Source organism: Canis lupus, chromosome 17, assembly GCF_048164855.1.
Source record: "Canis lupus baileyi chromosome 17, mCanLup2.hap1, whole genome shotgun sequence".
Lineage (NCBI taxonomy): Eukaryota > Metazoa > Chordata > Mammalia > Carnivora > Canidae > Canis > Canis lupus.
Window position 1 is genome coordinate 27,172,273 of NC_132854.1, and position 25,567 is coordinate 27,197,839.

A 25,567-nucleotide genomic window follows, 5' to 3' on the forward strand; every position below is an offset into this window, starting at 1 on the left:
GAAATACTCTTTTGTAGAGATGCATTCAAGGTGTTGAAAGAGGAGTTTTTTTTTTAATTAAATAAATAAACTACCTTAGCATTTATAGGGGATGAGAGTGAGAATATATAGATTTTTTTTCAAATATTAATACTTTTTTTGGAGCAATACTGAAGATGGATTGAAAAGTATAAACAAAGATTAAACACCAAGATAGACTAAAAGTTACTTAGTCTTGCCAAAATACTGGGACGAAATATTAAATTAATATTTGTGTAGATACCTGGAGAGTTAGTAAAGGTCATACCATGGAAGGTCTTATTTACAATCCAAAGATTATTTGTTCTTCATCCTCACAGCCATGGAAAGAAACTCAAAAGATTAGGAGAAGGATGTGTTTATATTGACTTGTAGAAGGATCACACTGAAAGCATCAGTGACTATAGTGCACAAAAGTAACTGCTGAGATAAGAGTTGTGATTGGAAGTCTATTGAAATAGTGACCCAAAAGTATACTTAGAGTGAGAAGTTGTAGAGTCTCAGGGAGCGGGAGAACACTAAACTAGAGACCTAGTTTAGTGACCAGTTGCATAATAATACTATTAACGAAGATAGAGCTAGGATGTGGAAAAGATTCAAGGTGATGGGAAATTGTGATATCTAGTAAGGTCAGGTTCAACTTTTAGTGTCTTGTGAAAAATGTAGGCATGACTTGCCATCGGATATAGAAAGAGTCTTGAGAGCAAGCTGAGAAATACAGAGTAAAGATAACAGCATTAAGAATCACAAATACAGGGGCACCTGGCCAGCTCAGTGGTTGAGCATCTGCCTTTCGCTCAGGTCATGATCCCGGGGTCTTGGGATTGAGTCCCGCATTGGGCTTCCTGCAAGGAGCCTGCTTCTCCCTCTGCCTATGTCTCTGCCCCTCTCTCTGTGCCTCTCATGGATACATAAATAAGAAATCTTATTTTTTAAAGAATCACTAATATATAGACAGTGTATCAATGTGTAGATGAAAAGCTAATGGGGACATGGGTTGAGAAGAAGCCATCATAGGGTGAGAAGCAGAGCAGAAAGATCTCTAGAAAAGTGTTATAGAAGATGTGCTGTGAAGCCACCAAAACAGTGGATCATTTATGATAAATTAGTTGAATTTGGCAGTTAGAAATTCATTGTTACTTTGCATAAAAGGATGTGGTTTGGAAATAAGGAAAATTTAAGCCTCAGTAGATTTAGATATTAAGTTTTCAGGTTAAGGAATATTTATAGAAAAATTTCTTTGATGTGTTTTCTATAGAATTAACTGACTAAAAAAAAAAAGAATTAACTGACTAAATTTCTTGGATTACAAACTTCTGACAAGAGAGGAATTCAAAAGATACATTTTTCATTTCTCTTTTTGGTATTTTGGTAAACAAAACCGGAACTGCTATGCAAATTAGAAATAGGAACTTAAAATAAAATTATCATAGAAAACTTCTTGTTCAATCCTTTATTTTAGGGATCCCTGGGTGGCGCAGCGCTTTGGCGCCTGCCTTTGGCCCAGGGCGCGATCCTGCAGACCTGGGATCGAATCCCACATCAGGCTCCCAGTGCATGGAGCCTGCTTCTCCCACTGCCTCTCTCCCTCTCTTTGTGACTATCATAAATAAATAAAAATAAAAAAAAAAAACAATCCTTTATTTTACAGACTAGGAAATCAATGGATGATGATGTGGAGAAAATGGAAAACGTACTGATCGTAAGTTGTCTTAATTAAATAATCTTCTAATTATTTAACATATTTGGAAAAGGTAATACTCACATATTAAAATGTGTTCATACACATTTGGATCTCATGATCCAAATCATGATCATGTTGATCCATATGTTAGATCCATATGTGTGTTTTTTTTAATTTTTATTTATTTATGATAGTCACACAGAGAGAGAGAGAGAGAGAAAGAGGCAGAGACACAGGCAGAGGGAGAAGCAGGCTCCATGCACCGGCAGCCTGACGTGGGATTCGATCCCGGGTCTCCAGGATCACGCCCTGGGCCAAAGGCAGGCGATAAATCTCTGCGCCACCCAGGGATCCCAGAGACCCATATGTTTTTAATTTTATTATTGGCAAGCAGAGATTTGCCTCAACTGTATCATAAAAATTAGATTGAGTTAGGAGACTTTGTTGACATTTACCAAGGTGTCATCAAACAGGTAATTGAACTTAATTTCTTCTATGCTTTAATGTCATGATGACACAGTCAGTTACATAATAAGTGACACAAAATTAGAGGTTATAATTATTTTTCTGAATTTTTGTTTCTTTCAACTAAAGAAAAATGAAAAAGGGAAAATCACGACTACTGACTTGTAATAAATCTGGGCTTTATTTTTTATATTACTTTCTACACAGAGTGATTTTTCTTTAGTGAAAACAAGAAATAATAAAAAAAAAAATAGATAGTCTTTCCCTGGAGTAGCCAGAAAGAGCAATTCACTAGTGACCATTGTAAATTGCTTCAGTACAATAAAGGATGTTGATTCATAGGCCCTGCAAAGACTGAGGACTTAAAGCAGTAAAATGCCAGAACAATAGGGCGATATGATGCAAGGGGAATAAGATCAGTAGTAAAGTGGAATGAGAGAAAGCACTGATATAATCTGATGTGTAAAACTTCAGACCTGATGCAATTTTTAAAAGGTAGCATGGTTTAAAAAAATGCACTGTAGACACATAAAGCAGAATGGTTAAGCCAAAAACAGAGAGAGAAAGGAAAAAATAATCAGCAAACCAAACATGGAAGAGTATTACAGTTGTGGGAGATGAGAATGAAGAAAAAAACCTGAATAAGATTGACACCAGAAGATAATGAGAGGTGAAAACTTAGAGACACAGTGAAGAGAGAGAGCAACAAGCTAACAGGACAGAGAGGGGAAAGCTACTGCAAAGTAATCCAAGAGTAGCAGCCATGTAACAACAGGAAGACAGGAAATCACACAAAAGGCAAGGGGGAAAACCATCTACAGGGGACCCTAGCTGGTAAAGAGTGGGGAGATGTTGTTTTCCTTCTAGCAGTAGAGAGAAAAGCAGTATCACATATTTCTTGAGGGTTTGCTGCATTAATGCAAGAAAGTTGTTATCAGTTGAGGTAAAAAGCACATTTAGGAAATCTGCTTAGGAGCATACCTGGCTTTTTTATTTTTTATTTTTGTAAATAGGGAAGATTTTGATGTGTTTATTACTAAATTATATTAAGAAAGCCATGAGTTTCAGGGTAGTATGACAGGGAATCTAACATTTGTAAGCATGTAAGCAATGATTAGGTATAGTAGAGAATGCACACTTAATCAGTTAAATCTCCCCAAAGTAAAATAGTTTTCACTGAGCTACCAAATTAAATCGCAACCCAAGAGGTCAATTCAATTAGATTAGTCAGCGCCTGATTCACACTGTAGGTGAGAGGTTATAGAGGACACTTTTAGACCTTCCATGATTCCAATTCAATTGATGGAGTTGACTACTTTCTCCTTGTGAAAATTCTCTTTTTATGGCTTGCATGAGACTTTTTAAAAATTATTTTTTCTCCTTCCCACTCTAAATTTTTACCTTCCCCTTTTCCCCCACTGATGTGTGTGTGTGTGTGTCCCCAAAGCATCTGTCCACTCTCTTTATATTCTCTGCCCCTCAAGCTCTTCTACTTTCAGGAATGCAGTACTTAATCTATTTTTTAAAAAGATTTTTTAACATTTATTTATTCATGAGAGACAGAGAGAGAGAGAGAGAGAGGCAGAGACACAGGCAGAGGGAGAAGCAGGCTCCATGCACCGGGAGCTCGATGTGGGACTCAATCCTGGGACTCCATTCTCTCTCTTTCTCTCTCTCATGATTAAATAAACACAATATTAAAAAAATAAAAAGGACACTGTAAAAATCTCCTGTTAGGGATTTTTAAAGAGTAAGATAGGCCTCCAAACTTGTATCACTCCCAGGCCTACCAAAGGGGGCATCTCACAAAATCTTCATTCTCAAATGCTGAATCATATTTGATTTGATTGATAGAGTATTTTTAAATGGTGTCTTTCAAAACTTTCAAGAATCTCAATGAATTGCAACTCCAGATTGAACTTGTTTTTAACTACGATTTTCCATACACAAAGTTGTTTTTTTTTTTTTAATATTTTATTTATTAGAGACAGAGAGAGAGAGAGGCAGAGACACAGGCAGAGAGAGGAGCAGGCTCCATGCAGGGACCCCGATGTGGGACTCGATCCCGGGTCTCCAGGATTTTGCCCTGGGCCAAAGGCAGTGCTAAACCGCTGAGCCACCCGGGCTGCCCCAAAGTTTTTAAATGAGTGGCTTTTTATTGAGCCAGAGGAAAGAAAGAAATGTATTTCCTTTCAGATTTTATCCAAGAGAAACACATACTACTTAAACTGCTACCTTTTATCCTTGAGGTAAGGGATGTGGATGACTCCCCCACTTCCAAATCCCAGCTGCTGCATCAGTACCTAGAAAATGGCAGCTGAATGTTGTTCAATGAATGCACCAATGAATCATATAGAGTATTGGAATGCTTTAAAATAATTACTTGTGAAGGATAAGGCAAAGGGACCAGTTTTCCAAGTTTTCAAGTCTGGTAGTTGAGATGACCGTGGTATAGGAGAGTAAAAATAGAAAATAGCAAAAAAAAATCAAAGGAAATAAGTTCAGTACTAGCTATACTGTGGCAAACATGGCAATAAAGTATAAAAGTGAAATGTTCTATTTCACTATTTTCTAGTGGGAAAATCTAAAGGAATTTCACAGCTACTGATACAGATTTTGGAGTAACTTTCCTGGATTAAGTACTTCAGGGATCCCTGGGTGACTCAGTGGTTTAGCGCCTGCCTTTGACCCAGGGCATGATCCTGGAGATTCTGATTTTTTAACAACTGAGCACATTCTTTGACTGGAGAAGTCTGAGACCTACAGATTCTGATTAAGGGGAAGAAGATGCCTTTTTATTTCTCACTGTAGGATAAGTTTTGGTTTGGGTTAACATGCAGAATGTTTGGTCCATGCAAGGAAAACATTATACATGCAACAGAAGCCATTCCAATTATTGATTACCTCCATCACCTATTTCATCAATTGTACATATTAGGTTAACTTTCCAGCTAGGCATGGCCCCATTAACACATAAGTTCCATATTTATTTACAGTCGTCCATGGTGTAAGAACATAAAATACTGTCAGGTATATTTTATATGATAATAGAAAATACCAAGAAAGTTATGTAGATTCAGTGAAACTAGCCTGAGACTAGCACAGCATTATCCAAAAGGTTTGAATCAGAAAGTACTTGACGGGATGAGCACTGGGTGTTATTCTGTATGTTGACAAATTGAACACCAATAAAAAATAAATTTATTTAGAAAAAAAGTACTTAGGAGAGTCATACTTGTTCCTGCTTCCCACAGTCCCCATCACTCTGTATTCTCTTAAGCATCCTACTTTCCACTGAGAAGTTAACTCCCGGAATTCTGAAGTCATATCCATTTGAGACCCCTTTAAAAAAACAAACCTCTTTTCCAAAACTGTTCCCCCCACCTGTGCTCACAGTATTAATCTTTCTCTTTTTGTAGCAAAGAGAGCCTGCCTTGGTTTCATCATCCCCTTTGGCCTAAAAGCTTCCTCAAGCCTTTTGTAAAATGGCAGTCCTTAAAACTGAGGGTGCAATGAACTAAATGCAGGAGGAAAGGCAGCAAAGTCGACTAATATTTATGATTCGGATCTAAGTCTTCAGGATGGTCCACGGAGATCTAATATGCAGTATTGAAGAAAGCACGGACTATTTCTATTTAAAATGGTAAAAGAAATGACTTCTTGGCAATTTATAATACAATTAAAGAAAAATACCCTTAAGTCTAAAACTTCGCTTCTTATATAAACATAAAATTTTAGCAGCTGGAAAGGACATTTGTCCATTTCTTTCAGTAGCAAAGAAACTGAGTCCATAATAGAAAAATGAATTGCTTAATTCCATGATCCAGGGCGTAGCAGAACTAGTTATATAAGCCATGTATTCTCAATGGTTTGTAAGTTTTCATTGAATACTTGTGTTTCAGGTAATAAATAGGCAGCAAAGTGCTCACAACAAAGCTGGCTTCCTGACTCCTTCCCTCCATTGAAACAGGCCTCCTGCGTTAAATATTGAAACAAGTTGTTCAGTATGCACTTTCCATTTTCTACTGTTCTCAGTCTCATTCTTCAAGTTAAAACTGCTTTATTATTGACCTTCCTTTCTAATATTTTTTAATGGCCAAAAAATTCCCACTTCATTTTAAATATGAATAAAGTTAAATTAATGCATTGGTACCATAGCTGCATTTGCCTCATAAAAATCAGACTTTTTTTAAAAGTATGTTCCTATTTAAAAAAAGATTCATTCAGACATACTATACCTTATTATTTTGTGAAAACTGCATTTTGGTATGAATGCTCAATAAGTAATATTCATAATTTTAATAGCTTAAGTATGTAAGGAGCATATTGAATCGAATTATAACTCATATAAGCCTTTTATTTTAAATTTCCATAGATTTTGGTTTTTTTAAGTATGGAAAGAGCATCCTTTGTTCATGTGCAGTATTTTCCCACCTTTATATGTGTTTAATGCTAAATACAAAGTGGAGATTCTAGCTTATACTTTTATTTAAAATTACTAAAAGCTTATAACCAATAAACTTTTATTAATGTTATATTTCTCAATAAATCTATATATTTCCAATAAGATTAACTGATGCTGTGATGGTAACCTTGAAAAGATTGGGGATAGTTTATTACTAAACCATCTATCCACAGGATAAAGTCTTGGTGTTCTTCCCTGTAGCATTGGTCCTCTCTGGTTAATTTAATTGGCTTGTAGTAAATGACTAGAAGCTGACCTAATCTCTAAATATTGCTCTGTGAAATGTTCTGTATTTTGTTTCTTCTACTTACTTTTGTGGAGTCGATATTTCTCTACTCAACTGCAAACCTAGTTTTGTAGTCCCTTGTTACTTTCCTTAGCAGAGCAAGCACTATATTATTATTTTTTTTCTAACCGTAATAGTTGACTGCTGCCCTGCAGCCCCTAACCACCTCAATTCCCCTTGGTTTTTAAAACGAAAAGATTGGAAATGCACATAACTGAAACTTTCACAAATTCATTGAACCTGAAAAGCTAAGAAAACCTTGTTAAATGCTGGAGCAGCACACAAGAAAAAGTCTGAAGCAATTCAGGAACATAGCACAGAATTAGTGATCTCACCGCATGAAAAAAATGACTCAGAATGGAAGAAAAAAAAAGGATACCTAAAGTAGAATGGAAAGTAGAAAATAAGGATATTTTATATTAATAAATTAAAATATAGTTCTAACTTCTAGCTTTAAAATATGTGCATACACACATGTAAATGAAAATGCTTACTTAAAAAATATTCTTAACTCTTTGTATGTGTTAGATCAAGTTTTAGTTTTCCATAATCTTTATAACCATGCTTTTGGATGTGATAATTTATTTCCAAATAATTAGTTTACTTTGCTTTATGTTTTGAAAATTCATGAATAAGTGGGATTTCAGAAGCTGAGAAAGCAAAAGAGCTTAGGAATTTTATCAGGAAAATATTTCAAACTTAGAGCATTGGAAGGTGAATAGTGGAGTAAATCCTGAATGAAGCAAAAAACTGGTGGCAGGCCAAGGAAATACTTTATTTAGAGCTCTCTTTACAATATATGCAAGGCTTTTATGACATATGTCACATTTTATCTTGTATTCTATTACTTTGTGTCTTAACTCCAAAATCTATCCTCTTTGAGAGAAGATTAAAAATGGCTTTTCTTTCTTGTTCTGTGGTATGTAGCATTCTGCTTTATTGATATTACTATGCTGAATAGAACAAGAAAAGAAAGGGAGGTAGGGAAAGAGAGGGAAGAAGGAATGTTCAGAAAATTTTATGAAGATGCTGTGAAACAGAGGTGAGAAATGATACATAAATCAGGACAGGAGCGATAGAAATGTTTGAAAAAGTCAGGGGGACAATTCAAGCAAATATCCTGTTTCTGAGATGACATATTTCCAGTCTCTTTTAGATTGATTATGTTGCTTCACAAAAATAGTTTTCACATAAGAACTTGATTAACTGTATACTAAACCTTCCAGAAGACTTACCAAACTGAACCAGAAGCAAACCTAGGTAGCAGGATACACATTAGTCACTATATCATGGGCAGTATATTCAAATTGTGAGTAATAATTGGATTAGAGTTGTTACATTTTCCTTCAGTCTCATTCTAGAGCATAATTAGTGGCCAAAGTTATGCTACACTTTTATAATGCAGATTCATTGAAATAACAAGCACAACACTGTTTTTTTTTAATTTATTTTTTATTGGTGTTCAATTTACTAACATACAGAATAACCCCCAGTGCCCATCACCCATTCACTCCCACCCCCCGCCCTCTTCCCCTTCTACCACCCCTAGTTCATTTCCCAGAGTTAGCAGTCTTTACGTTCTGTCTCCCTTTCTGATATTTCCCACACATTTCTTCTCCCTTCCCTTATATTCCCTTTCACTATTATTTATATTCCCCAAATGAATGAGAACATATAATGTTTGTCCTTCTCCGACTGACTTCCTTCACTCAGCATAATACCCTCCAGTTCCATCCACGTTGAAGCAAATGGTGGGTATTTGTCATTTCTAATGGCTGAGTAATATTCCATTGTATACATAAACCACATCTTCTTTGTCCATTCATCTTTCGTTGGACACCGAGGCTCCTTCCACAGTTTGGCTATCATGGCCATTGCTGCTATAAACATCGGGGTGCAGGTGTCCCAGCGTTTCATTGCATCTGTATCTTTGGGGTAAATCCCCAACAGTGCAATTGCTGGGTTGTAGGGCAGGTCTATTTTTAACTCTTTGAGGAACCTCCACACAGTTTTCCAGAGTGGCTGCACCAGTTCACATTCCCACCAACAGTGTAAGAGGGTTCCCTTTTCTCCGCATCCTCTCCAACATTTGTTGTTTCCTGCCTTGTTAATTTGCCCCATTCTCACCGGTGTGAGGTGGTATCTCATTGTGGTTTTGATTTGTATTTCCCTGATGGCAAGTGATGCAGAGCATTTTCTCATGTGCATGTTGGCCATGTCTATGTCTTCCTCTGTGAGATTTCTGTTCATGTCTTTTGCCCATTTCATGATTGGATTGTTTGTTTCTTTGGTGTTGAGTTTAATAAGTTCTTTATAGATCTTGGAAACTAGCCCTTTATCTGAAATGTCATTTGCAAATATCTTTTCCCATTCTGTAGGTTGTCTTTTAGTTTTGTTGACTGTATCCTTTGCTGTGAAAAAGCTTCTTATCTTGATGAAGTCCCAATAGTTCATTTTTGCTTTTGTTTCTTTTGCCTTCGTGGATGTATCTTGCAAGAAGTTACTGTGGCCGAGTTCAAAAAGGGTGTTGCCTGTGTTCTTCTCTAGGATTTTGATGGAATCTTGTCTCACATTTAGATCTTTCATCCATTTTGAGTTTATCTTTGTGTATGGTGAAAGAGAGTGGTCTAGTTTCATTCTTCTGCATGTGGATGTCCAATTTTCCCAGCACCATTAATTGAAGAGACTGTCTTTCTTCCAATGGATAGTCTTTCCTCCTTTATCGAATATTAGTTTGCCATAAAGTTCAGGGTCCACTTCTGGGTTCTCTATTCTGTTCCACTGATCTATGTGTCTGTTTTTGTGCCAGTACCACACTGTCTTGATGACCACAGCTTTGTAGTACAACCTGAAATCTCGCATTGTGATGCCCCCAGCTATGGTTTTCTTTTTTAAAATTCCCCTGGCTATTCGGGGTCTTTTCTGATTCCACACAAATCTTAAAATAATTTGTTCTAACTCTCTGAAGAAAGTCCATGGTATTTTGATAGGGATTGCATTAAATGTGTATATTGCCCTGGGTAACATTGACATTTTCACAATATTAATTCTGCCAATCCATGAGCATGGAATATTTTTCCATCTCTTTGTGTCTTCCTCAATTTCTTTCAGAAGTGTTCTGTAGTTTTTAGGGTATAGATCCTTTACATCTTTGGTTAGGTTTATCCCTAGGTATCTTATGCTTTTGGGTGCAATTGTAAATGGGATTGACTCCTTAATTTCTCTTTCTTCAGTCTCATTGTTAGTGTATAGAAATGCCACTGATTTCTGGGCATTGATTTTGTATCCTGCCACGCTACCGAATTGCTGTATGAGTTCTAGCAATCTTGGGGTGGAGACTTTTGGGTTTTCTATGGAGAGTATCAGGTCATCGGCGAAGAGGGAGAATTTGACTTCTTCTTTGCCAATTTGAATGCCTTTAATGTCTTTTTGTGGTCTGATTGCTGAGTCTAAGACTTCCAGTACTATGTTGAATAGTAGTGGTGAGAGTGGACATCCCTGTCTTGTTCCTGATCTTAAGGGAAAGGCTCCCAGTGCTTCCCCATTGAGAATGATATTTGCTGTGGGCTTTTCGTAGATGGCTTTTAAGATGTCGAGGAATGTTCCCTCTATCCCTACACTCTGAAGAGTTTTGGTCAGAAATGGATGCTGTATTTTGTCATATGCTTTCTCTGCATCCAATGAGAGGATCATATGGTTCTTGGTTTTTCTCTTGCTGATATGATGAATCACATTGATTGTTTTACGGGTGTTGAACCAGCCTTGTGTCCCAGGGATAAATCCTACTTGGTCATGGTGAATAATTTTCTTAATGTATTGTTGGATCCTATTGGCCAGTATCTTGTTGAGAATTTTTGCATCCATGTTCATCAGGGATATTGGTCTGTAATTCTCCTTTTTGGTGGGGTCTTTGTCTGGTTTTGGAATTAAGGTGATGCTGGCCTCATAGAACGAATTTGGAAGTACTCCATCTCTTTCTGTCTTTCCAAACAGCTTTAGGAGAATAGGTATGGTTTCTTCTTTAAACGTTTGATAAAATTCCCCTGGGAAGCCATCTGGCCCTGGACTCTTGTGTCTTGGGAGGTTTTTGAATACTGCTTCAATTTCCTCCCTGGTTATTGGCCTGTTAAGGTTTTCTATTTCTTCCTGTTCCAGTTTTGGTAGTTTGTGGCTTTCCAGGAATGCGTCCATTTCTTCTAGATTGCCTAATTTATTGGCGTATAGCTGTTCATAATATGTTTTTAAAATCGTTTGTATTTCCTTGGTGTTGGTAGTGATCTCTCCTTTCTCATTCATGATTTTATTAATTTGAGTCTTCTCTCTCTTCTTTTTAATAAGGCTGGCTAATGGTTTATCTATCTTATTAATTCTTTCAAAGAACCAACTCCTGGTTCTGTTGATCTGTTCCACAGTTCTTCTGGTCTCGATTTCGTTGAGTTCTGCTCGAATCTTTATTAACTCCCTTCTTCTCTTGGGTGTAGGATCTATTTGCTGTTTTTTCTCTAGCTCCTTTATGTGTAAGGTTAGCTTTTGTATTTGAGTTCTTTCCCGTTTTTGAATGGATGCTTGTATTGCGATGTATTTCCCCCTTAGGACTGCTTTTGCTGCATCCCAAAGATTTTGAACGGTTGTATCATCATTCTCATTAGTTTCCATGAATCTTATTAATTCTTCCTTAATTTCCTGGTTGACCCTTTCATCTTTTAGCAGGATGGTCCTTAACCTCCACGTGTTTGAGGTCCTTCCAAACTTCTTGTTGTGATTTAGTTCTAATTTCAAGGCATTATGGTCTGAGAATATGCAGGGGACAATCCCAATCTTTTGGTATCGGTTCAGACTCAATTTGTGACCCAATATGTGGTCTATTCTGGAGAAAGTTCCATGTGCGCTTGAGAAGAATGTGTATTCGGTTGAGTTTGGATGTAAAGTTCTGTAGATATCTGTGAAATCCATCTGGTCCAGTGTATCATTTAAAGCTCTCGTTTCTTTGGAGATGTTGTGCTTAGAAGACCTATCGAGTATAGAAAGAGCTAGATTGAAGTCACCAAGTATAAGTGTATTATTATCTAAGTATTTCTTCACTTTGGTTAATAATTGATTTATATATTTGGCAGCTCCCACATTCGGGGCATGTATATTGAGGATTGTTAAGTTCTCTTGTTGAATAGATCCTTTAAGTATGATATAGTGTCCCTCTTCATCTCTCACTACAGTCTTTGGGGTAAATTTTAGTTTATCTGATATAAGGATGGCTACCCCTGCTTTCTTTTGAGGACCATTCGAATGGTAAATGGTTCTCCAACCTTTTATTTTCAGGCTGTAGGTGTCCTTCTGTCTAAAATGAGTCTCTTGTAGACAGCAAATAGATGGGTCCTGCTTTTTTATCCAGTCTGAAACCCTGCGCCTTTTGATGGGGTCATTAAGCCCATTCACATTCAGAGTTACTATTGAGAGATATGAGTTTAGTGTCATCATGATATCTATTCAGTCCTTGTTTTTGACAACACTGTTTTTAATGATAAATAAACCAGGGTCATTTTTGTATTATAAAAACTATTAGCTACATGAAGAGAAACAGCTTAAAGTGTTTTCTTCTCACTTTGCAAATACGTGGATAGACACACACACACCAACAAAGGAAGGATATTTATATAGAACCATATAATGTAAGGGTATGTATGTATTAGTGTATATAATGTATATAGTGCCATTTCCACCATTGGATACAATAACAGATATTTATTATGGAGGCAAGAAATGAAATTTTTAAAATGGTTAATTATAGATTAACACAACACCACCATAACTGCATTTGCTTCATAAAAGTTAGGATATTAAAAAGATTTATGCTGTATAGGTAATATCCATTATTTTAATGATTTAAGTGTGTGAGGAGTGTGTGTTGAGCTGGGTTATAAGTCATCTGAGCCTTTTACTGTATATTTCCATACGTCAATAATACGATCTGACATTAGGAAGGTGTTCTCTAAAGGATAAAAAAGAGAAAAGTGATTTATTACTAAAGCACATACCAACAGCATAACATCTGAAGTTCCTTGCTGCAAAAAGATGGCCAATGAAATCAAATAGTTCGCACATGCCATAGGTTAATGGTGAAATATTACATTATAGGGCATTAAAATGTTTTTATTTTATTAGTAGACTTTATATTTTAGAGAAGTATTTGGTGTACAGGAAAATTGTGCTGAACGTACAAAGGATTCTCATATTCATTCCTGTCACCCCACTGTACAGTCTCTCTTTGTAAGGTTTGAATCACTGTGGTACATTATTATAAGTGATGAGTCAACATGAATGCATTATTAACTAAAGCCCATAGTTAACATTAGGGTTCACTCTTTGTGTTGTATAGTGTTACAGGTTTGGACAAATATAGTGTCTGGTATGCACCATGACAGCATAGTTTGACTGCCCTAAATATCCTCTGTCTACCATGCATTCATCTTTCTCCTCTTCCCTACTACCTCCTTCCCCACAAACTCTGGCAACCACTAATCTTTTCACCATCTTTCTGGTATTACCTTTTCCAGAATATCATATAGTTGGAATCATATAGTAGATAACCTTTTCAAATTGGCTTCTTTCAGTTGGTAATACGCATTTAAATTCCCTCCATGTTGTTTTGTGACTTGATACATCATTCCTTTTTGATGCTGAATAATACACCATTGTATAGATGTATGATAGTTTGTCCATTCATCTATTCAAGGACATTTAGTTTGCTTCCACGTTTTGGCAATATGAATAGGGCTAATAATAAACATTCATGTGCATGCTTTTGTTTGGACATAGTTTTCCCCTAGAAAAAAATGAATATGTAGAAGCGATATTGCTAGAATACATGGTAAGTTTATGTTAATTAAGCTTAAGAAACTGACAAATTATCTTCTAAATGGTTGTAACATTTCACATTCTCAAAAAAAAAAACAAAAACAAAAACAAAAAAACATTTCACATTCTCATCAGCATTGTATGAGAGTTACTTTTGTTCTACATCCTCACCAGCATTTGGTGTTGACAATGTTGTGGATTTTGGACACTTTAATTATGTAATAATACCTCATGTTTGTTTTAATTTGCAAATAGTAAAATGACATGTGATGTTGAACACATTTTCATATACTAATTTACCATTTGAATATATTATTTGATGTAGTGTCTATTGATATTTTTCCCATTATTGACTTGGATTGTTTGTTTTCTTTCTTTCTTTCTTTCTTTCTTTCTTTCTTTCTTTCTTTCTTTCTTTCTTTCTTAAGATTCTGCTTATTTATTCATGAGAGACACACAGAGGGAGGGAAAGACATAGGCAGTGAGAGAAGCAGGCTCCCTTGGGGAAGCCTGATATGGGACTTGATTCCAGGACTCAAGGATCATGCTGTAAGCCAAATGCAGACTCTTACCCACTGAACCACCCAGGTGCCCACCCAGGTGTTTATTTTCTTATTGTTGAATTTTACATTTCCTTTTTATATTTCAGACACCAGTCCTCTTATCACCTATGGTTTGAAAATATTTTCTTCAAGTCATTCTCTTATCTCTTTATTTATTGAACTGTGTCTTTTCCATTTTTAATTAGGTCCCATTTATGATTTTTTTCTTTCATGGATCATGCTTTCAGTATTGTATCTAAACAGTCATTGCCAAGCTCAAGGTCAGCTAGGTTGTCTCTTACTTTATTTTCTTGTCTACAGCCATACCACCCTGAACGCGCCCGATCTCGTCTTACTTTATTTTCTAGAAATGTTATAGTTTTGTATTTTATTTTTTATTTTTTATTTTTTTAGTTTTGTGTTTTACATTTAAGCCTAAATCTATTTTGAGTTAAATTTTATGAAAGGCATAAAATCTTGGGCTAGATTCATCTTTTTGCATGTGAATGTTCAGTGTACCATGGCATTTGTTGAAAAGACTGTCCTTTCTCTTTTACCTTTGTTTCTTTTTCAAAGAACATGTGACTCTATCTGTATGGGTCCATTTCTGAGTTCTGTGTTCTATTACATTGATCTATTTTTCTATTTTTTCACTAATATCATACTGTATTTTTACTGGAACTTTATTGTAAGTCTTGATGTTGAGTAGCTTAAAAAGCATATAATTAGTAAAACTTTTAAATCATGAACATTATTATATCTCTTTTTTTTACAATATGGAAAAAAACTATAAAATAAAAAGTCTGTCTCTTGGAACTTAGACTGTATGCTAGTTAAATTCAGAGGCTGAAGCATTATTTTTGCACTTTTTAAATCTGCGACTTTTCTTTTTATTTTGGGGCAATTCACTTGCCCATTAATCTCCCAGGGATTTTGTGCTGTGATTGTTTTAGTAGGTCTCATTTTTAAAATTATATTTGAATAGAAAGCAATGGCCAAATAGAACAAAGCCAGATTTTAACTATATATGTTTATATATAATTTTGAGTTTCCTCTTGAGAGATTAATGTGTGTTGGAGTTACTGCATGATGGTAAATTGGGTGTGCAAATTATATACCCATATTCACCCATGCATGTATTTCCCCAGATCAAACAAAGTGGAATTAGGAAAGAGGAAATACTGAAAGGATGAGAGGAATCAGTTGTCACTGTTTCAGAGTAGTCTTAACTATCCAATAGAAATGCCATGAAGGAAAGTGATTTATAGACCATGAACTATCTTCTTGAGCAAAATACTAGAGTACATAATAGACAGAATAAAGTTTTAATTGATCATTTGGGGAACTATAATTGTAGTGACGGGTTATGTTTTAAGTAGAGGAGTGGTTTATAGTAGAAGATTATATGTGAAAGGAAGGACAATTGAAAAGAGACAAACCTAAAAACAAACAAAAACCCTCCATGGACATATTATCAACAGTGGAAAAATCACAAGTTTTGACCTAATGGATAGATCACTAATCAGATTATCCCCCATGCACTCTCACACATTCCTACTCTCTACTTTCCACATTACATAGTTTAATATAAATTTATTTAAAAATCATACAACAGATTTGCTGGTCTCATCATTAGAGCACACATGATAAAATTGGGAAATATATGTCAAGTAGTTTGTTGAAATTTCATGACCAGGTTTTCTGCCATAATTATCTATTAATATCAGATCAAATATCAGATGTGATATATATACTTGTTTATGAAGGGCTTTTTTTTCCCACAAGTTATGTGTTAAAAGTTCCAGTACTTGGAAAAAAATAGGCAATAATCACTAAAAGCAATCTGTTAATAGTCCACATGACTTCATTTTCATTACAGCAATTTCCATGTCTTTAAGGAAAACTGTGTAATAATTTTAGATGTTACATGTATTTCCTAAGAACAAAATATTTATATGCTTGGAAGTGCCAGTTTATGATGTGAACATAAAGTAAAAAAAACAGCTATACAAACATTCATAACCTCCGACAGATAAGGTAAAGATATGAATAAAGGTACAGAATGCATTATATATAGTGGAATATACTTTAAAGAAGTTACCATATTGTTTTAGGAGAAATGTGTCTCTTTCCTCACTGCCTCGGAAAGTAGTATCTAACCTTGAGCAAGTCATTTAAATCTCACCTTGCTTCCTTTCTCTGCAAAATAAAAAAGTTTAGCATAGGTAATTTCAAAGTGTATTTATTAGAGTCTTAAAATCTGATCAACATCAGAAGTACATACATACCTATAGCAAGAACATGTATTTATAGATTTTTTTCATCCCCCCCAAAAATGAGATAGCAATTTTAAAAAATGATTTACTTTCCAGGACTATATTGTGAAATGATCATTTTATAGATGAAATCAGTATTAATTCCACTACAAAAATATGTCGATACTATCAGCTCATTACTGCATGGTGATCTGTGATGCCCTGTGTTAATAATGGTATAAATTTCGTGACATCCTTTTATGTGCAGTGACTTTCACTGAGAGAAACAATATAACAATTATAAAGGTATGAAAAAGAGAAGGTCTTTTTTCCTTTTTTTTTTTTCTTACTACAGAGGATTTTATGGAACTTGACTTTACAAAAGCTAATCAGTCCTCCAGGGAATTAAAAAGCATCTACTTGCCTATTAATTCTCCTAATATCTTTGTGCTCTGATCGTTTTAGTAGCTTTTATTTGGTCTCATTTTTAAATGTCTTATTTGTATAGCCTTATGAGAAAGAAAAGCAATAGCCTGATATAAAAAAATCTGTAATTAGTTTGATCTGTGATAGTTAAAAGCTGCTAAATAACCCGAGAAAATTCAAATCTTTATATAAATTAATCTACCATGAGCATCACAGTTTCATAATTTATACTATTTTTCTTTTGTAATTTTTAAAATTAATTTTTGAAGTTTCATAAAATATAACAAAATGATATAATTAATTATATTTTTAGCTCACCTTGTCTTGCTGCAGAAAATATGTAAATAAATAAAATAGCTATTATTAATAGTTCATTAATGAATTTGTTCTCAAAATTATATTTTATGATATTTTAGCAGGATTTCACAGTCTGTTTAAGCAGATGCTCTTTAAGCAAATACTGATCTTCTCTGTAAGCTTTTTATGCTTGCTTTTTCAAAATCAATGGGATTTTACTGGAATCTAGAATATTACTTTTGTTGTATATAAACAGTTTGGAACCTCTCTGATAAACAACAGTATTATGTATACGTTTTGCAAGTTTGCAATAAATGGTAGACTTTTCTGAGTGGCTCAGATGCCTCAGGTTTTAACTAAAGCCAACATTGGAGATACTGTATTTATGTTTTGGGGTTCATGGGTACTAACCCATGTCCATGGATTCCAAAAAGAATTAAATTATGCCTTGTGACTACTCTGGCTGCTCAGAAAATTTTATTCATCATTTACAAAATATACTTCTGGTTTTGTTGATGTATTCAAACTATATATTTTAAGAGGACTTGCTTAAAAATATGTAAGTATAGTTTTTAATTCTAAGGAAATGATGGTACGAAGGCTAAAGTCACATAAGTATATATAACCTATACATTTTGGAAAGAATGATTTTTTTTTATTTTAGTATTTTTTAAAAGATTTTATTTATTTATTCATGAGATACACAGAGATAGAGAGGGGCAGAGACACAGGCAGAGGGAGAAGCAGGCTCCATGCAGGGCCCCTGATGTGGGACTCGATCTCGGGTCTCCAGGATCACGCCCTGGGCCAAAGGCAGGCACTGAACCTCTGAGCCACCAGGGCTGCCCTATTTTAGCATTTATATTACCAAGAAAAAAGTGAGAACTGTTTCATCATCTGTTACATGAGTCAGAAACAAAAGATGTCAAAACACAACAATCTAATAATTAGCTGGGCATAGAAAAAGCCTATTGTAAATGTCTTTTCTACTTACATGTATAATAATTCAATTTCTAGGTTAAGCCTGAAATTAAACACTGAATGATATGTCTCTATTTTATTGAAGTATAGCTGACACACGATGTTAAGTTAGTTTCAGGTGTATAAGATAGTAATTTGACATCTTTCTATGTTATGCTATGCCTCACCACTACTATAGCTACCACTGAGTGATATGTATTGACAAGCAAAAACAGAGAAAGATTTTTTCTGTTCTTTCACACCAGACACATTTCTTGATACTCTTTCTAAAACACTATTCCATAGCATATTACAATCTATTGTCTATATCTTGATTTATATATTTTTATTTTTTTTAATTTTTAAAATAAATACTATTTTGAGTTAATTTTAGACCTACAGAAAAGTTGCAGAGGTAGTACAGTGAGTTTCTGTATGGCTCTCACCCAGTTTTGGTTTCCTCTAAAGTTATTACCTTGTATTATAGTGGTACATTTGTCAAAACAAAGAAACTGATGTTGGTATGTGACTATCCTTTTTTTGTGCTTTAGGAGCCAGTTTAGAGTCCCACCCTGCATTTAGTAGTCAGGTCTCCTTTGTTTTCTCTTGTCAATGAAATGATCTTCGTCTTTCCTCATTTTTCATGAAAAGAGTTTTGAGGATTACTGGTCAGGTGTTTTGTCCTTAAGTTTGGGTTTGTTCGACATATGTCTCATGATTAGACTGGAGTTATTATAATTATTTTGAAAAAAACGTTTAAACATTTTTGAAAAGGATATCATAGTATTTAATTGGTATATCTATGTATCACAGAATTTCTTCTTCTAAAAGAAATTTCTTGCTATATTTATTTCTCTTTCTCTCCATCAGTCTCTTTCTACCCCTTTTTCCTTGTATTCCTCTGTCCCTCTTTCTTTCTTCACCTGTTTTTCTTTCATTTATTTCTATATATTTTAATTATATGTACATAATTTGCCTTTTCAGTTCATGTAATTAATACAACATATTTTTTTAGTATCTTATTTATAAGGCTGTTCACATCCTGCTTGGATACAACAGTGAACAGAATAATATCTTGAACCATGAAAGAGTTAAATTCATGAAGGAGGACATAAATATTATCAAATATGAGGGAGTGATGCATGGAAATGCATGAGAAAGTCCAGGTAAAGGAAGAATACTTCCAGTTGCCCTTGAATGGAGAGCTGTTTTATGTATTTAAAGACCCTGAAAGAGAGTAGTGTGGCTACGCCAGAGCAATAAGATGGATGCTCATAGTGAGATCAGAAAGGTAACTTAAGTGAAAAGTATGTGAAATCTTGTAGGCTACTTTATGGACTTTGACTGTGAGTGAGATGTGATGCTATTAGAAAGTTTAGAAATACTACATGACTTAATTATTTTTTTTTATTACCACTTAGGATAATAAAAAAGCACTCAACAAGTGCTTGGATTGAGTGACTGGATAGCAAGGGAGAAATCAGAGAGAGAACTAGGAAGTATTACAATAATCCAGCTGAAGAAGTGAATTTAAGTGAATTAGTAATAGAAATGATAAGTGATCAGATTCTGGATAAACTGTAAAATTAGATCCCACAGGAGTTACTGATGTTAGAGAAGAATCAAAGATGCTCTCAAAGTTTTGGCTCTGAACTAATGCAATAATTGCCTTACCATTTATTGAGCATGGGACGATTTTAGGGGGAAAAAAAGAGACTTTAGATGAGTAAACATACACATCAAGATTTTGACTTCGTACATGTTCAATTTGTGATACTTAGTAGACCCTAACTCAAAATATCCTTTAGAAGATTGCTCTAGAGTTCAGGTAAGAGGTTTTTCCTGAATTCTTAAATTTGGAATTCAGCAGAATATAAATAAAATTTAAAGCTTTCATTTTCAGTAGGGATGTTATTATCTCCCTCAAGGAAGTGAAAATTGGTTCTTGGAGGGTGAAAAAATCTTTGATATTGCAATGGTCTGTGGGCCTCTATTGCTCAAACCTATCTGACAGATTCTTTTTTTAATATTTATTTTCTCTCATTAGAGAGAATGTAAATTTAATTTTTCTCCTTAGGGAGATGTTAATAGAAAAAATGTTTTAGAAACATTGGCTTAAATTTATAAGAATATATCTAATTATCAGAAATATGAGATCATATAAAAAATAGAAAACTCTGAAGAATGATCCTTAGACCACTATAAACTAAAGAATTTGAAGAAATAATAGATGGCAAATGAAATGAAGATGAGCCAGGGAGGTAGCAAAAGAACAAAGTGCTGCTGTCCATGACAGGTGAAAATGTTTTCCAAAAAAGAAGAAATAATATTTTCTGTCAAGTGCTATAGAAAATAAGTTGAGGAAAACATTGCCAAATATTCCTTGGAGTGTTTCCTTAGAAAGGAAAAGGGAAAGGCACATTACATGGAGAATTTTGCTTGTTTTGCAAATAGTGAGATATTACTATATATCTGTATGTTATGGTGATAATGCAGTAGAGAGGGTAAACTGATATAACAGAGAAGAAGCCAAAATATGGATCAATACCTTGGAGAAAATAAGACACTATTGATTCTAGTTAATGTAAAGAGTTGGCCTTAGCTTTAAACATAATGATAATGTCTTTAAATACAGGCGAGATGATGGTATAGTCACAGAGGAAGATAAGTGGTATGTTGGTATGTGGCAGTGAGAGCCCTGGGAACCCTCTTCTTATTGCTTTTATGTTTTCTACAAAATAGAAACAAAGCCATTCAGTGAGAGTGGAGAGAGCAGAGAGAAAGCTGGAGTTTTGAAGAGAGTTGAGAAGGTGAGAAGTAAACTTCAAGGAGAATAGTAAAATTAGGTAGGAAAACACAGTACGATTTCAAGGAGTTTTGATGGCCTATTTGAGACTAGAAATCAGTAATCTAAAGTGAGATGAATTAGCATAGTTTTATTAATAAATTAAGCCATGTAAGCACAGGCTGAGTATACGTGGAATTTTGTATTTTTTTTGTTTTTATTTTCAGAGAAATGAATTGAGGCCTCTGAAAGAAAGTGATTGTAATGATGCACAATGGAATCTAGGTTGTATAAAGGAGGATTGAAAACACAAAGGAAAAGATCTGAGAAAAATTGGGAGGGTCAGTAGATGGCATGTGCTAGAGAAGCTTAGAAGTTACTGAAAGTCAGTTGTGGTACTGACATGGAAAAAATAGAATGTGATAGTTATAAGGATGTTTGAACTTGATATCTGATGTTTGGGTTATGAAAAGGCATTAGCTATCAATAATGTCAAATTCTGGAATACTTTGTACATCAAGGGCTGAGGTAAGGTGGAAAACAGATTCATAGTAGTGGTAGTTCAGGGTTCTAAGAACAATTGATATTTTGAAAGATTATGGATTATTCAAACACCAAAAAACCATGGATGACAGAGTTAGTGCTATTAATAGTAAAACCTTTATAAGGGGAATTAAGGTAAAAAAAAATCTATAGATGATTGCATAAAGGAGCAGTAGTGGGTGACATCATATGATATTATACCAGTAACTTTAACACTGGGTACTTTTAGGGAGAAAGTTATAATGGCTGGCAAATAGTAATGTGATTCGTTTCATTCTCTGCTAAGTTTCTTGTGTCTAACATAGTTCTTGGAATTTAGTAAGATCTCTCAGATATTTGCTAAATGAATGAAATGTCGAGTGCATCTATAAAATGAAGGGAATCAATATTTCTTAAAATTAATTCCCAGTTTTAAAATTTCAAATATGAATATTATTCACTGTGTGCTATACTTACAGATGGTTATAATGAAAATGAGGCTTAACAATTTGTACCACAACTAGCTTTACCTCACCGTAGTCCAATTATTACTTTAATTAAACCCTTTGTCAGTATCTCTACTTCAGTAGGTACTGGGCTCAGCAGTAAGTCTTTCTTAATGCTCTTTCTGTTTTTGAATTGCTCTAAAGCTACAATGGATAGATTTTTAAGTCTTTGAATGCCAAGCTTGAAAGTAGAGTTCCTAACATATTTCACTGGTCTTAGATGCTTAATTATTCTAATTTTCACCAAATTAGAATCCTACTGACAGCCAACCACATCTCTCCCCAGTGGACACTCAGAATCTTGAGAGTTTGCTTCAAAATGGTCAAAACATATGTTCCTATATTCTGCCCACTGTTAGTTTCAACTAATATAAGATCTAAATGTGTTGGAGTCTTTTTATTTTTGCAGTCATATCTCTGCTTGCCAATATTCAGATAAAAAAGCTTAGCTTGCATTTCTAACTCCATTTAAAACCCAGATTTTATTTACATTCCAGTCTTCCTTCCTTATTCCTGGAAATTTGATTCTCAGAGCGTCAGTAGTTAACTTATGAAGGTACTGTACCCAGAATGGTCGTGCCTAGACCATAGAATAACATGGTCTATAGTAAGCTTCTACTTTCCTTCTGGGAGTCTTGAATCCTGGTCAACAGGTTAGACCCTCATCATGATAAATGTCATGATCATTTTAGGGAATATATACATATATTTTTTGTAGGACATGGAAGACGTGCGATGTGTTTCAGCAAATGCCCAAATAAATCTATAGTCCTTTAACACACCACATACCAGTGATATACAGTGGCATGTATAAATGGCGCAGCAAAGTCAGTCTTGGCTTCAGAATTGATGAAAGTATTCCATGAAGAAAAACATACACTAACTCTGTTCATCTCTATATAGGTAGCAGAGGAGGATCTCTATGGCACAGACATTTAAGTTGTAAAATGGGAGGGACATTTATTAGCACTGAATTCCTGTTCCCTTTTCATACTCTCACTACTTTCTCTCCTGGGTGAGTTCAAGATCTATTGGGCGTGATCATTTCAATTTCTCTTTTCACTTACAGAGTCTGACTCTCTGTTAGAAGCATATTTTCTGTTCTGTTTATTTCTGTAGAAGTTTAGCCTCTTTAGTTGTTAAAGCCCAAAGGCTCATTGAGTAAATTTTTAAATAGCTTTCTGGAATGTTGTAGTTTTTGTCTATATCTTTTCTTAAATCTGGTTTTACCTTTTCTTCTTTTATCCTTAGCATTATTTATTCACATAAATTTGGGTATTGCAGTCTCCCTGACTTCGCTTAAATGACCATGTTCCCCTCAAAAGTCATTATATTATAGTGGTTAGATGTACAGTCTTCACACTCATGAGCAGTGAGAAATGAGCCCATTACTTAATTTTTTTGGTGTTTCATTTCTACATCTGTAAAATTAGTCTAATAAATGCAAAAGTACTATGGTGCAATTTATTGGTCATCATCCTGCCTCGAAGAGTTCACGGTTTCCTTCATAGTCTCTAGAGCATTGGACAGTCTCAGGATCTTTCTAATATTTCTCTATCCTACTCCCAAGGATATATATATGTTATTTACACTATCTTAGGGAATTAACCAAATGAATAACTGTATTTTTGCAGTGGAGCATGTTTTCCACAGAAGGTTCTAATAGTATGACCAAAGGAGAAAATGAAACTGTTTTTCCATACTTCATGGAAAATACCTTGTTATATTAAAAAAAATCAGATATGTTTTTAGTATTAATGTTCATTAAAATTATAATTTAAAAATAATTTCTTTGTTCTTTTATATGATAAATATTCAAATATATGTCACTTTGGCATTTTTTTCTAATTTGTGCACTTGTTTTGTCACATACATTACACCTGAGGAAACATTAAGACAGTATGTAAATAGCATCTACTAGCCTATTGAACTCTAGGAAATTGTGATTCTGTGGAACTAGAAAGAGGAAACAGGGCTTTGACATGGTCACAGTATGTCTTAGTATAGTGCCTATTCATCACCATTCTGTATAGAAATAGTAATAGATAAGCACTGATTTTCCTTAAGGAGAGTATATCTCTCTGGGACCATGAGGAAATGAAGAAAACCTTTTGATTAATGTTGATATCAGAAAGGGAGACAGAACATGAAGACTCCTAACTCTGGGAAATGAACTTGGGGTGGTGGAAGGGGAGGAGGGTGGGGGGGGGTGAATGGGTGACGGGCACTGAGGGGGGCACTTGACGGGATGAGCACTGGGTGTTATTCTGTATGTTGGCAAATTGAACACCAATAAAAAATAAATTTATTATTTAAAAAATGTTGATATGAGAGAACTCCATAAGCATGTGGAAAACAGGTATTTTACATAAAACTGACAGAATTATTTGTTTGTTTTTAACTATATTCCTTTTGGTCCCTTTTATTCATTAGCTAAGAGTTATACATTTCTTATTTTGAACACAGTTAAGTAAATTTCATTGTGTGTTTATTAGTACAACTAAATGACAGTTTTGACAGGAATATTATTTTCTCTCTTTGGGGGTAATTTTGAGAAATATATAAAACATGAATTTTCAACTATTAGTTTAAATACTTGCTAATTGTGTTAGTATGAATACAATATTAGTGGTTTAAAACACAACTGAGAGATAAAATCTATTCTAGCATTTGCTTTCTGAAAATAAAATTCTCAATATCTACTAAAATAATTAGAACTATCTAATAATGAGGTCAAGCCATGTGCTGTCATCGATCAGCAGGCTGGCAGTAATGGTGTCTGCAAGAAATACATCAAACTAATGAGCAGCAAAGAGACATGAGAATAACTCTTAGTGCTTCAGACCTAGACTTTCAATGGCTGTCTGAAATACCTCAAAGGGTAGGAGGATTAATTTTTTGAATCAGTCCTTGAAATAAATGTCTTAACTGTTTTTGTCTTTGCAGTTAAAAATCAAATCAAAGCATTTTTAATTGAAATATTTATTATAAAAACAAATCATCAGGAATACAAGAGCGAGTACTGTTGGCCTCCCTTCTGTCAGTGACTTATTGGATGACTATCCTGTGAATGGAACAGAAGCTTGAAAACTTCCCCAACTTTTCTTGTTGGCACAGTTCATATGTATACATGAGTGTACAGTAAGTACACAGCACTTATAGTTTGTAATTTTCAAACATATGGTAATTTTCCAAATTTCTGTGTACAAGAGCTTGGGAAATATGCACCAGATTCCATAAATCTATTTGATAAAATTTGCTCTTCTTTTTCATTTTTCCCTTAGGAATACTTGTCAGAATTCTTATTTAATATATATGGTAACTATAGAAGAATAATAAAAATTATTATAGCTAATAACTTTTTTAGGAATTACTGTGTATTACAGAAAGTATTTTATGTACATTGAATTCAGAGAACCCTAGACATAGCTTCTACTAGTATTTCCACTTTTCAGTGAGAAAACTGAGATACAGAATAATAAAGTAACTTGGAAAAACATATTC

At 34.5% G+C, this 25,567-nt stretch overlaps 1 long non-coding RNA gene across 1 annotated transcript; it reads left to right on the forward strand.

The window, feature by feature from the left end:
* Positions 1 to 1,664: 1,664 nt before the first annotated feature.
* On the forward strand, positions 1,665 to 25,191 carry LOC140608344 (uncharacterized). Its single transcript, XR_012010356.1, has 3 exons — positions 1,665 to 1,720; positions 5,587 to 5,810; positions 25,010 to 25,191. It is a non-coding gene; the product is annotated as an uncharacterized lncRNA (long non-coding RNA).
* The last annotated feature ends 376 nt before the right edge of the window (positions 25,192 to 25,567 follow it).